The sequence below is a fragment of the Spea bombifrons genome, chromosome 5 (assembly GCF_027358695.1).
Source record: "Spea bombifrons isolate aSpeBom1 chromosome 5, aSpeBom1.2.pri, whole genome shotgun sequence".
Taxonomy (NCBI): Eukaryota; Metazoa; Chordata; class Amphibia; order Anura; family Pelobatidae; genus Spea; species Spea bombifrons.
The window spans coordinates 38,304,494-38,316,695 of NC_071091.1; the positions used below are offsets into that span (position 1 = coordinate 38,304,494).

Here is a 12,202-nt window from a genome sequence, read left to right on the forward strand (position 1 = left end):
AATTTGTCTGAGAAATTATGGTAATCTGAAACAATAGAACGATTTAACACAAGTGTGGAAAGCAGTTTAGCGCTCCGTTTGTAAGATTAAAATTTTGATGCGAAAATAATGCCAATATTCAAAGGTTGTGGGTTCGAGTCCGACTAGAATCATGTTTTTTTTCCAGTGGTTGACTGCATTTGATGTGCTTGTTTAGTTTTAGGTTGCAATATCCACAAATTGTCTCTGAAAAATGTCTGTAATACAATTGACAGATTTTACTCTAGTGTGAAATGTGTTTCAGTAGTGGGCCCTGTGGCACATTATACAAAGGATGATCACATAGATTTCTTTGGGCAAAAAGATTAGGAAATGTACAACAGAAAATCAAGGGTGCCCTGTGACTCTTATGGAGCCACTTGGAGCCAAAGTCTTCATAACAATAGTTGGAGAAAGAATTAAAGTTTGCCTTTAAGTGTTTGAAACAGTACATCGCAATCAACTTTGATTTCATTAAAGGTGTTGGTAACACACAATACGTCGAAGAACCCTGCATGCCCAGAGGGCGATAAGTATGGTGGTCCTATGGCCTATCAAAAAACACATGTGAAATCTTAGCCTTCATATGCAGGATCTCAAGTCTGCTTACCCTGTGACTCTAATGAAGCCACTTTAAACCAATGCAATGGCAAAAGGTCCCCTACGAGCTAGTCCCTTGCCTTGAAACCATGTAAAAAAATATCTTCTTTCTTAGCAGCTGTAGCTTGTCAGGATGGCCGAGTGGTCTAAGGCGCCAGACTCAAGAATGCAATCTTCTCTCTGTGAGGATCTTCTGGTCTCCATGTGGAGGCGTGGGTTCAAATCCCACTTCTGACAGTCATCTTCTTTTGTGCTTTGAGCTTCGTTTAATTCAACAATTTTTTGAGAAAGAATCCAAGATTGAATTTAAGCGTTGAAAGAGTACATTGCAGAAGACATTGATTTCATAACATAAGACAGCAATGTACAATCTCTAGACTCAAAAGAACAGTAACCTGGGGATCTAAACCACCAGCAACCTCAAGACAACTCAAATCCTCAATCTTCCCATCCAAAGTCAGACACCTTACCCATTAGGCCACGAGGTCTTGACAAAACACAAGAGTCTTATTCCGCACTACGCAGAGAAGACATACCGAAAGAGGTGAAAATAACGACCCAGGTGTAGATACTTTCCATTAGCTGTCACATAGATTTCTTGGGGGAAAGAGATAAGAAAGTGTACAACAGGAAATCAAGGGTGCCTGTGACTCTTATGGAGCCGCCTTGAGCCAAAGTCTTCATAACAATAGTTGGAAAAAGAATTTACGTTTGTTCAAAGTTTTTGAAAGAGTAAATTGCAGACAACTTTGATTTAATCAAATCTCGCAACAACGCACTATCCGTAGAGGTACCTTGTAGGCCAAGATAGGGTTATGATCATATGGCAATCAACACTTGAAATCTTAGTTTTGACATGTCTGCCTTTCATACCAAGAGGGACTAAATATCTTGGGTGACACGTAACATGGAAAGAAACTGTTGAAATCTTAGTTTCCACTTGCCTGACATTCATTGATATGGAAGAACTCTAAAGAACAACAAAACCAAACCTCCGGCATCTCCGACCACAAAGGGACTCGAACCCTCAAGCTTCTGATCCGAAGTCAGACGCCTCATCCATTAGGCCACGCAGTCTGCATGCAAAGCTTGCGAAAGAATGTGTGGATACGTTTCTCATAGAGAAACATAACTATATTTCCTTTACTTCACATGCCACAATATGCTTTTTATGACCACTGTCCTTCCTCTGACTGATGTTAATTAAGAACATGCAGACAAACGTAGGACACAGAAACGACTAATGCATTTGAAACATCTATGTACGAAGGATTATGCGTGAGTCAGATAGGTGGTTTCATGACGTCTGCTTCTTGCATATGTAGGCTCTGTTGCGCAATGGATAGCGCATTGGACTTCTAGCACTTTTCAAGGCATTCAAAGGTTGTGGGTTTGAGTCCCACCAGAGTCATGGTTTTTCCAGTGGTTGACTGCATTTGATGTTCTTGTTTAGTTATAAGTTGCAATATCCACACATGGAAAAATTGCAATATCCACTCTGAAAAATTTCTGAAATACAATTGACAGATCTTAATCTGACAGATTTTAATTGACATATTTTAATTAATATGCAGGATCTCAAGTCTGCTTACCCTGTGACTCTAATGAAGCCACTTTAAACCAATGCAATGGCAAAAGGTCCCCTACGAGCTAGTCCCTTGCCTTGAAACCATGTAAAAAAATATCTTCTTTCTTAGCAGCTGTAGCTTGTCAGGATGGCCGAGTGGTCTAAGGCGCCAGACTCAAGAATGCAATCTTCTCTCTGTGAGGGTCTTCTGGTCTCCATGCGGAGGCGTGGGTTCAAATCCCACTTCTGACAGTCATCTTCTTTTGTGCTTTGAGCTTCGTTTAATTCAACAATTTTTTGAGAAAGAATCCAAGATTGAATTTAAGCGTTGAAAGAGTACATTGCAGAAGACATTGATTTCATAACATAAGACAGCAATGCACAATCTCTAGACTCAAAAGAACAGTAACCTGGGGATCTAAACCACCAGCAAACTCAAGACAACTCAAATCCTCAATCTTCCCATCCAAAGTCAGACACCTTACCCATTAGGCCACGAGGTCTTGACAAAACACAAGAGTCTTATTCCGCACTTCGCAGAGAAGACATACCGAAAGAGGTGAAAATAACGACCCAGGTGTAGATACTTTCCAATAGCTGTCACATAGATTTCTTGGGGGAAAGAGATAAGAAAGTGTACAACAGGAAATCAAGGGTGCCTGTGACTCTTATGGAGCCGCTTTGAGCCAAAGTCTTCATAACAATAGTTGGAAAAAGAATTTACGTTTGTTCAAAGTTTTTGAAAGAGTAAATTGCAGACAAGTTTGATTTAATCAAATCTCGCAACAACGCACTATCCGTAGAGGTACCTTGTAGGCCAAGATAGGGTTATGATCATATGGCAATCAACACTTGAAATCTTAGTTTTGACATGTCTGCCTTTCATACCAAGAGGGACTAAATATCTTGGGTGACACGTAACATGGAAAGAAACTGTTGAAATCTTAGTTTCCACTTGCCTGACATTCATTGATATGGAAGAACTCTAAAGAACAACAAAACCAAACCTCCGGCATCTCCAACCACAAAGGGACTCAAACCCTCAAACTTCTAATCCGAAGTCAGACGCCTTATCCATTAGGCCACGCGGTCTGCATGCAAAGTTTGCGAAAGAATGTGTGGATACGTTTCTCATAGAGAAACATAACTATATTTCCTTTACTTCACATGCCACAATATGCTTTTTATGACCACTGTCCTTCCTCTGACTGATGTTAATTAATAACATGCAGACAAACGTAGGACACAGAAACGACTAATGCATTTGAAACATCTATGTACGAAGGATTATGCTTGAGTCAGATAGGTGGTTTCATGACGTCTGCTTTTTGCATATGTAGGCTCTGTGGCGCAATGGATAGCGCATTGGACTTCTAGCACTTGTCAAGGCATTCAAAGGTTGTGGGTTCGAGTCCCACCAGAGTCGTGGTTTTTCCAGTGGTTGACTGCATTTGATGTTCTTGTTTAGTTATAAGTTGCAATATCCACACATGGAAAAATTGCAATATCCACTCTGAAAAATTTCTGAAATACAATTGACAGATCTTAATCTGACAGATTTTAATTGACTGATTAAATTGTAATTCCAAATATCCACAATTTGTCTGTGAGAAATTATGGTAATCTGAAACAATAGAACGATTTAACACAAGTGTGGAAAGCAGTTTAGCGCTCCGTTTGTAAGATTAAAATTTTGATGCGAAAATAATGCCAATATTCAAAGGTTGTGGGTTCGAGTCCCACTAGAATCGTGTTTTTTTTCCAGTGGTTGACTGCATTTGATGTGCTTGTTTAGTTTTAGGTTGCAATATCCACAAATTGTCTCTGAAAAATGTCTGTAATACAATTGACAGATTTTACTCTAGTGTGAAATGTGTTTCAGTAGTGGGCCCTGTGGCACATTATACAAAGGATGATCACATAGATTTCTTTGGGCAAAAAGATTAGGAAATGTACAACAGAAAATCAAGGGTGCCCTGTGACTCTTATGGAGCCACTTGGAGCCAAAGTCTTCATAACAATAGTTGGAGAAAGAATTAAAGTTTGCCTTTAAGTGTTTGAAACAGTACATCGCAATCAACTTTGATTTCATTAAAGGTGTTGGTAACACACAATATGTCGAAGAACCCTGCATGCCCAGAGGGCGATAAGTATGGTGGTCATATGGCACATCAAGAAACACATGTGAAATCTTAGCCTTCATATGCAGGATCTCAAGTCTGCTTACCCTGTGACTCTAATGAAGCCACTTTAAACCAATGCAATGGCAAAAGGTCCCCTACGAGCTAGTCCCTTGCCTTGAAACCATTTAAAAACATATCTTCTTTCTTAGCAGCTGTAGCTTGTCGGGATGGCCGAGTGGTCTAAGGCGCCAGACTCAAGAATGCAATCTTCTCTCTGTGAGGGTCTTCTGGTCTCCATGCGGAGGCGTGGGTTCAAATCCCACTTCTGACAGTCATCTTCTTTTGAGCTTCGTTTAATTCAACAATTTTTTGAGAAAGAATCCAAGATTGAATTTAAGCGTTGAAAGAGTACATTGCAGAAGACATTGATTTCATAACATAAGACAGCAATGTACAATCTCTAGACTCAAAAGAACAGTAACCTGGGGATCTAAACCACCAGCAACCTCAAGACAACTCAAATCCTCAATCTTCCCATCCAAAGTCAGACACCTTACCCATTAGGCCACGAGGTCTTGACAAAACACAAGAGTCTTATTCCGCACTTCGCAGAGAAGACATACCGAAAGAGGTGAAAATAACGACCCAGGTGTAGATACTTTCCAATAGCTGTCACATAGATTTCTTGGGGGAAAGAGATAAGAAAGTGTACAACAGGAAATCAAGGGTGCCTGTGACTCTTATGGAGCCGCTTTGAGCCAAAGTCTTCATAACAATAGTTGGAAAAAGAATTTACGTTTGTTCAAAGTTTTTGAAAGAGTAAATTGCAGACAACTTTGATTTAATCAAATCTCGCAACAACGCACTATCCGTAGAGGTACCTTGTAGGCCAAGATAGGGTTATGATCATATGGCAATCAACACTTGAAATCTTAGTTTTGACATGTCTGCCTTTCATACCAAGAGGGACTAAATATCTTGGGTGACACGTAACATGGAAAGAAACTGTTGAAATCTTAGTTTTCACTTGCCTGACATTCATTGATATGGAAGAACTCTAAAGAACAACAAAACCAAACCTCCAGCATCTCCGACCACGAAAGGACTCGAACCCTCAATCTTCTGATCCGAAGTCAGACGCCTTATCCATTAGGCCACACGGTCTGCATGCAAAGTTTGCGAAAGAATGTGTGGATACGTTTCTCATAGAGAAACATAACTATATTTCCTTTACTTCACATGCCACAATATGCTTTTTATGACCACTGTCCTTCCTCTGACTGATGTTAATTAAGAACATGCAGACAAACGTAGGACACAGAAACGACTAATGCATTTGAAACATCTATGTACGAAGGATTATGCGTGAGTCAGATAGGTGGTTTCATGACATCTGCGTCTTGCATATGTAGGCTCTGTGGCGCAATGGATAGCGCATTGGACTTCTAGCACTTGTCAAGGCATTCAAAGGTTGTGGGTTCGAGTCCCACCAGAGTCATGGTTTTTCCAGTGGTTGACTGCATTTGATGTTCTTGTTTAGTTATAAATTGCAATATCCACACATGGAAAAATTGCAATATCCACTCTGAAAAATTTCTGAAATACAATTGACAGATCTTAATCTGACAGATTTTAATTGACTGATTAAATTGTAATTCCAAATATCCACAATTTGTCTGTGAGAAATTATGGTAATCTGAAACAATAGAACGATTTAACACAAGCGTGGAAAGCAGTTTAGCGCTCCGTTTGTAAGATTAAAATTTTGATACGAAAATAATGCCAATATTCAAAGGTTGTCTGTGAGAAATTATGGTAATCTGAAACAATAGAACGATTTAACACAAGCGTGGAAAGCAGTTTAGCGCTCCGTTTGTAAGATTAAAATTTTGATACGAAAATAATGCCAATATTCAAAGGTTGTGGGTTCGTGTCCCACTAGAATCGTATTTTTTTCCAGTGGTTGACTGCATTTGATGTGCTTGTTTAGTTTTAGGTTGCAATATCCACAAATTGTCTCTGAAAAATGTCTGTAATACAATTGACAGATTTTACTCTAGTGTGAAATGTGTTTCAGTAGTGGGCCCTGTGGCACATTATACAAAGGATGATCACATAGATTTCTTTGGGCAAAAAGATTAGGAAATGTACAACAGAAAATCAAGGGTGCCCTGTGACTCTTATGGAGCCACTTGGAGCCAAAGTCTTCATAACAATAGTTGGAGAAAGAATTAAAGTTTGCCTTTAAGTGTTTGAAACAGTACATCGCAATCAACTTTGATTTCATTAAAGGTGTTGGTAACACACAATATGTCGAAGAACCCTGCATGCCCAGAGGGCGATAAGTATGGTGGTCATATGGCACATCAAAAAACACATGTGAAATCTTAGCCTTCATATGCAGGATCTCAAGTCTGCTTACCCTGTGACTCTAATGAAGCCACTTTAAACCAATGCAATGGCAAAAGGTCCCCTACGAGCTAGTCCCTTGCCTTGAAACCATGTAAAAAAATATCTTCTTTCTTAACAGCTGTAGTTTGTCAGGATGGCCGAGTGGTCTAAGGCACCAAACTCAAGAATGCAATCTTCTCTCTGTGAGGGTCTTCTGGTCTCCATGCAGAGGCGTGGGTTCAAATCCCACTTCTCACAGTCATCTTCTTTTGTGCTTTGAGCTTCGTTTAATTCAACAATTTTTTGAGAAAGAATCCAAGATTGAATTTAAGCGTTGAAAGAGTACATTGCAGAAGACATTGATTTCATAACATAAGACAGCAATGTACAATCTCTAGACTCAAAAGAACAGTAACCTGGGGATCTAAACCACCAGCAACCTCAAGACAACTCAAATGCTCAATCTTCCCATCCAAAGTCAGACACCTTACCCATTAGGCCACGAGGTCTTGACAAAACACAAGTCTTATTCCGCACTTCGCAGAGAAGACATACCGAAAGAGGTGAAAATAACGACCCAGGTGTAGATACTTTCCAATAGCTGTCACATAGATTTCTTGGGGGAAAGAGATAAGAAAGTGTACAACAGGAAATCAAGGGTGCCTGTGACTCTTATGGAGCCGCTTTGAGCCAAAGTCTTCATAACAATAGTTGGAAAAAGAATTTACGTTTGTTCAAAGTTTTTGAAAAAGTAAATTGCAGACAACTTTGATTTAATCAAATCTCGCAACAACGCACTATCCGTAGAGGTACCTTGTAGGCCAAGATAGGGTTATGATCATATGGCAATCAACACTTGAAATCTTAGTTTTGACATGTCTGCCTTTCATACCAAGAGGGACTAAATATCTTGGGTGACACGTAACATGGAAAGAAACTGTTGAAATCTTAGTTTCCACTTGCCTGACATTCATTGATATGGAAGAACTCTAAAGAACAACAAAACCAAACCTCCGGCATCTCCGACCACGAAGGGACTTGAACCCTCAATCTTCTGATCCGAAGTCAGACGCCTTATCCATTAGGCCACGCGGTCTGCACGCAAAGTTTGCGAAAGAATGTGTGGATACGTTTCTCATAGAGAAACATAACTATATTTCCTTTACTTCACATGCCACAATATGCTTTTTATGACCACTGTCCTTCCTCTGACTGATGTTAATTAAGAACATGCAGACAAACGTAGGACACAGAAACGACTAATGCATTTGAAACATCTATGTACGAAGGATTATGCGTGAGTCAGATAGGTGGTTTCATGACGTCTGCTTCTTGCATATGTAGGCTCTGTGGCGCAATGGATAGCGCATTGGACTTCTAGCACTTGTCAAGGCATTCAAAGGTTGTGGGTTCGAGTCCCACCAGAGTCGTGGTTTTTCCAGTGGTTGACTGCATTTGATGTTCTTGTTTAGATATAAGTTGCAATATCCACACATGGAAAAATTGCAATATCCACTCTGAAAAATTTCTGAAATACAATTGACAGATCTTAATCTGACAGATTTTAATTGACTGATTAAATTGTAATTCCAAATATCCACAATTTGTCTGAGAAATTATGGTAATCTGAAACAATAGAACGATTTAACACAAGTGTGGAAAGCAGTTTAGCGCTCCGTTTGTAAGATTAAAATTTTGATGCGAAAATAATGCCAATATTCAAAGGTTGTGGGTTCGAGTCCGACTAGAATCATGTTTTTTTTCCAGTGGTTGACTGCATTTGATGTGCTTGTTTAGTTTTAGGTTGCAATATCCACAAATTGTCTCTGAAAAATGTCTGTAATACAATTGACAGATTTTACTCTAGTGTGAAATGTGTTTCAGTAGTGGGCCCTGTGGCACATTATACAAAGGATGATCACATAGATTTCTTTGGGCAAAAAGATTAGGAAATGTACAACAGAAAATCAAGGGTGCCCTGTGACTCTTATGGAGCCACTTGGAGCCAAAGTCTTCATAACAATAGTTGGAGAAAGAATTAAAGTTTGCCTTTAAGTGTTTGAAACAGTACATCGCAATCAACTTTGATTTCATTAAAGGTGTTGGTAACACACAATACGTCGAAGAACCCTGCATGCCCAGAGGGCGATAAGTATGGTGGTCCTATGGCCTATCAAAAAACACATGTGAAATCTTAGCCTTCATATGCAGGATCTCAAGTCTGCTTACCCTGTGACTCTAATGAAGCCACTTTAAACCAATGCAATGGCAAAAGGTCCCCTACGAGCTAGTCCCTTGCCTTGAAACCATGTAAAAAAATATCTTCTTTCTTAGCAGCTGTAGCTTGTCAGGATGGCCGAGTGGTCTAAGGCGCCAGACTCAAGAATGCAATCTTCTCTCTGTGAGGATCTTCTGGTCTCCATGTGGAGGCGTGGGTTCAAATCCCACTTCTGACAGTCATCTTCTTTTGTGCTTTGAGCTTCGTTTAATTCAACAATTTTTTGAGAAAGAATCCAAGATTGAATTTAAGCGTTGAAAGAGTACATTGCAGAAGACATTGATTTCATAACATAAGACAGCAATGTACAATCTCTAGACTCAAAAGAACAGTAACCTGGGGATCTAAACCACCAGCAACCTCAAGACAACTCAAATCCTCAATCTTCCCATCCAAAGTCAGACACCTTACCCATTAGGCCACGAGGTCTTGACAAAACACAAGAGTCTTATTCCGCACTACGCAGAGAAGACATACCGAAAGAGGTGAAAATAACGACCCAGGTGTAGATACTTTCCATTAGCTGTCACATAGATTTCTTGGGGGAAAGAGATAAGAAAGTGTACAACAGGAAATCAAGGGTGCCTGTGACTCTTATGGAGCCGCCTTGAGCCAAAGTCTTCATAACAATAGTTGGAAAAAGAATTTACGTTTGTTCAAAGTTTTTGAAAGAGTAAATTGCAGACAACTTTGATTTAATCAAATCTCGCAACAACGCACTATCCGTAGAGGTACCTTGTAGGCCAAGATAGGGTTATGATCATATGGCAATCAACACTTGAAATCTTAGTTTTGACATGTCTGCCTTTCATACCAAGAGGGACTAAATATCTTGGGTGACACGTAACATGGAAAGAAACTGTTGAAATCTTAGTTTCCACTTGCCTGACATTCATTGATATGGAAGAACTCTAAAGAACAACAAAACCAAACCTCCGGCATCTCCGACCACAAAGGGACTCGAACCCTCAAGCTTCTGATCCGAAGTCAGACGCCTCATCCATTAGGCCACGCAGTCTGCATGCAAAGCTTGCGAAAGAATGTGTGGATACGTTTCTCATAGAGAAACATAACTATATTTCCTTTACTTCACATGCCACAATATGCTTTTTATGACCACTGTCCTTCCTCTGACTGATGTTAATTAAGAACATGCAGACAAACGTAGGACACAGAAACGACTAATGCATTTGAAACATCTATGTACGAAGGATTATGCGTGAGTCAGATAGGTGGTTTCATGACGTCTGCTTCTTGCATATGTAGGCTCTGTTGCGCAATGGATAGCGCATTGGACTTCTAGCACTTTTCAAGGCATTCAAAGGTTGTGGGTTTGAGTCCCACCAGAGTCATGGTTTTTCCAGTGTTTGACTGCATTTGATGTTCTTGTTTAGTTATAAGTTGCAATATCCACACATGGAAAAATTGCAATATCCACTCTGAAAAATTTCTGAAATACAATTGACAGATCTTAATCTGACAGATTTTAATTGACATATTTTAATTAATATGCAGGATCTCAAGTCTGCTTACCCTGTGACTCTAATGAAGCCACTTTAAACCAATGCAATGGCAAAAGGTCCCCTACGAGCTAGTCCCTTGCCTTGAAACCATGTAAAAAAATATCTTCTTTCTTAGCAGCTGTAGCTTGTCAGGATGGCCGAGTGGTCTAAGGCGCCAGACTCAAGAATGCAATCTTCTCTCTGTGAGGGTCTTCTGGTCTCCATGCGGAGGCGTGGGTTCAAATCCCACTTCTGACAGTCATCTTCTTTTGTGCTTTGAGCTTCGTTTAATTCAACAATTTTTTGAGAAAGAATCCAAGATTGAATTTAAGCGTTGAAAGAGTACATTGCAGAAGACATTGATTTCATAACATAAGACAGCAATGCACAATCTCTAGACTCAAAAGAACAGTAACCTGGGGATCTAAACCACCAGCAAACTCAAGACAACTCAAATCCTCAATCTTCCCATCCAAAGTCAGACACCTTACCCATTAGGCCACGAGGTCTTGACAAAACACAAGAGTCTTATTCCGCACTTCGCAGAGAAGACATACCGAAAGAGGTGAAAATAACGACCCAGGTGTAGATACTTTCCAATAGCTGTCACATAGATTTCTTGGGGGAAAGAGATAAGAAAGTGTACAACAGGAAATCAAGGGTGCCTGTGACTCTTATGGAGCCGCTTTGAGCCAAAGTCTTCATAACAATAGTTGGAAAAAGAATTTACGTTTGTTCAAAGTTTTTGAAAGAGTAAATTGCAGACAAGTTTGATTTAATCAAATCTCGCAACAACGCACTATCCGTAGAGGTACCTTGTAGGCCAAGATAGGGTTATGATCATATGGCAATCAACACTTGAAATCTTAGTTTTGACATGTCTGCCTTTCATACCAAGAGGGACTAAATATCTTGGGTGACACGTAACATGGAAAGAAACTGTTGAAATCTTAGTTTCCACTTGCCTGACATTCATTGATATGGAAGAACTCTAAAGAACAACAAAACCAAACCTCCGGCATCTCCAACCACAAAGGGACTCAAACCCTCAAACTTCTAATCCGAAGTCAGACGCCTTATCCATTAGGCCACGCGGTCTGCATGCAAAGTTTGCGAAAGAATGTGTGGATACGTTTCTCATAGAGAAACATAACTATATTTCCTTTACTTCACATGCCACAATATGCTTTTTATGACCACTGTCCTTCCTCTGACTGATGTTAATTAAGAACATGCAGACAAACGTAGGACACAGAAACGACTAATGCATTTGAAACATCTATGTACGAAGGATTATGCTTGAGTCAGATAGGTGGTTTCATGACGTCTGCTTTTTGCATATGTAGGCTCTGTGGCGCAATGGATAGCGCATTGGACTTCTAGCACTTGTCAAGGCATTCAAAGGTTGTGGGTTCGAGTCCCACCAGAGTCGTGGTTTTTCCAGTGGTTGACTGCATTTGATGTTCTTGTTTAGTTATAAGTTGCAATATCCACACATGGAAAAATTGCAATATCCACTCTGAAAAATTTCTGAAATACAATTGACAGATCTTAATCTGACAGATCTTAATCTGACAGATTTTAATTGACTGATTAAATTGTAATTCCAAAAATCCACAATTTGTCTGAGAAATTATGGTAATCTGAAACAATAGAACGATTTAACACAAGTGTGGAAAGCAGTTTAGCGCTCCGTTTGTAAGATTAAAATTTTGATGCGAAA

General features: G+C 39.7%; 13 non-coding genes across 13 annotated transcripts; 11 read left to right on the forward strand and 2 right to left on the reverse strand.

The window, feature by feature from the left end:
* The first annotated feature begins 745 nt into the window (after nt 1–745).
* Nucleotides 746–855, forward strand: TRNAL-CAA (transfer RNA leucine (anticodon CAA)). The gene is made up of 2 exons: nt 746–783; nt 810–855. It is a non-coding gene; the product is annotated as a tRNA-Leu (tRNA).
* Nucleotides 856–1,942: 1,087 nt separating this feature from the next.
* TRNAR-UCU (transfer RNA arginine (anticodon UCU)) lies at nt 1,943–2,029 on the forward strand. Its single transcript is given in 2 exon segments — nt 1,943–1,979; nt 1,994–2,029. It is a non-coding gene; the product is annotated as a tRNA-Arg (tRNA).
* Nucleotides 2,030–2,327: 298 nt separating this feature from the next.
* On the forward strand, nt 2,328–2,437 carry TRNAL-CAA (transfer RNA leucine (anticodon CAA)). The gene is made up of 2 exons: nt 2,328–2,365; nt 2,392–2,437. It is a non-coding gene; the product is annotated as a tRNA-Leu (tRNA).
* A 1,087-nt stretch (nt 2,438–3,524) lies between these two features.
* On the forward strand, nt 3,525–3,611 carry TRNAR-UCU (transfer RNA arginine (anticodon UCU)). The gene is given in 2 exon segments: nt 3,525–3,561; nt 3,576–3,611. It is a non-coding gene; the product is annotated as a tRNA-Arg (tRNA).
* Nucleotides 3,612–4,529: 918 nt separating this feature from the next.
* TRNAL-CAA (transfer RNA leucine (anticodon CAA)) lies at nt 4,530–4,639 on the forward strand. Its single transcript has 2 exons — nt 4,530–4,567; nt 4,594–4,639. It is a non-coding gene; the product is annotated as a tRNA-Leu (tRNA).
* Nucleotides 4,640–5,399: 760 nt separating this feature from the next.
* On the reverse strand, nt 5,400–5,472 carry TRNAR-UCG (transfer RNA arginine (anticodon UCG)). The gene has a single exon. It is a non-coding gene; the product is annotated as a tRNA-Arg (tRNA).
* Nucleotides 5,473–5,719: 247 nt separating this feature from the next.
* Nucleotides 5,720–5,806, forward strand: TRNAR-UCU (transfer RNA arginine (anticodon UCU)). The gene is given in 2 exon segments: nt 5,720–5,756; nt 5,771–5,806. It is a non-coding gene; the product is annotated as a tRNA-Arg (tRNA).
* Nucleotides 5,807–7,722: 1,916 nt separating this feature from the next.
* Nucleotides 7,723–7,795, reverse strand: TRNAR-UCG (transfer RNA arginine (anticodon UCG)). The gene has a single exon. It is a non-coding gene; the product is annotated as a tRNA-Arg (tRNA).
* Nucleotides 7,796–8,042: 247 nt separating this feature from the next.
* TRNAR-UCU (transfer RNA arginine (anticodon UCU)) lies at nt 8,043–8,129 on the forward strand. Its single transcript is given in 2 exon segments — nt 8,043–8,079; nt 8,094–8,129. It is a non-coding gene; the product is annotated as a tRNA-Arg (tRNA).
* A 916-nt stretch (nt 8,130–9,045) lies between these two features.
* On the forward strand, nt 9,046–9,155 carry TRNAL-CAA (transfer RNA leucine (anticodon CAA)). The gene is made up of 2 exons: nt 9,046–9,083; nt 9,110–9,155. It is a non-coding gene; the product is annotated as a tRNA-Leu (tRNA).
* Nucleotides 9,156–10,242: 1,087 nt separating this feature from the next.
* Nucleotides 10,243–10,329, forward strand: TRNAR-UCU (transfer RNA arginine (anticodon UCU)). Its single transcript is given in 2 exon segments — nt 10,243–10,279; nt 10,294–10,329. It is a non-coding gene; the product is annotated as a tRNA-Arg (tRNA).
* A 298-nt stretch (nt 10,330–10,627) lies between these two features.
* On the forward strand, nt 10,628–10,737 carry TRNAL-CAA (transfer RNA leucine (anticodon CAA)). The gene is made up of 2 exons: nt 10,628–10,665; nt 10,692–10,737. It is a non-coding gene; the product is annotated as a tRNA-Leu (tRNA).
* A 1,087-nt stretch (nt 10,738–11,824) lies between these two features.
* TRNAR-UCU (transfer RNA arginine (anticodon UCU)) lies at nt 11,825–11,911 on the forward strand. The gene is given in 2 exon segments: nt 11,825–11,861; nt 11,876–11,911. It is a non-coding gene; the product is annotated as a tRNA-Arg (tRNA).
* Nucleotides 11,912–12,202: the final 291 nt, after the last annotated feature.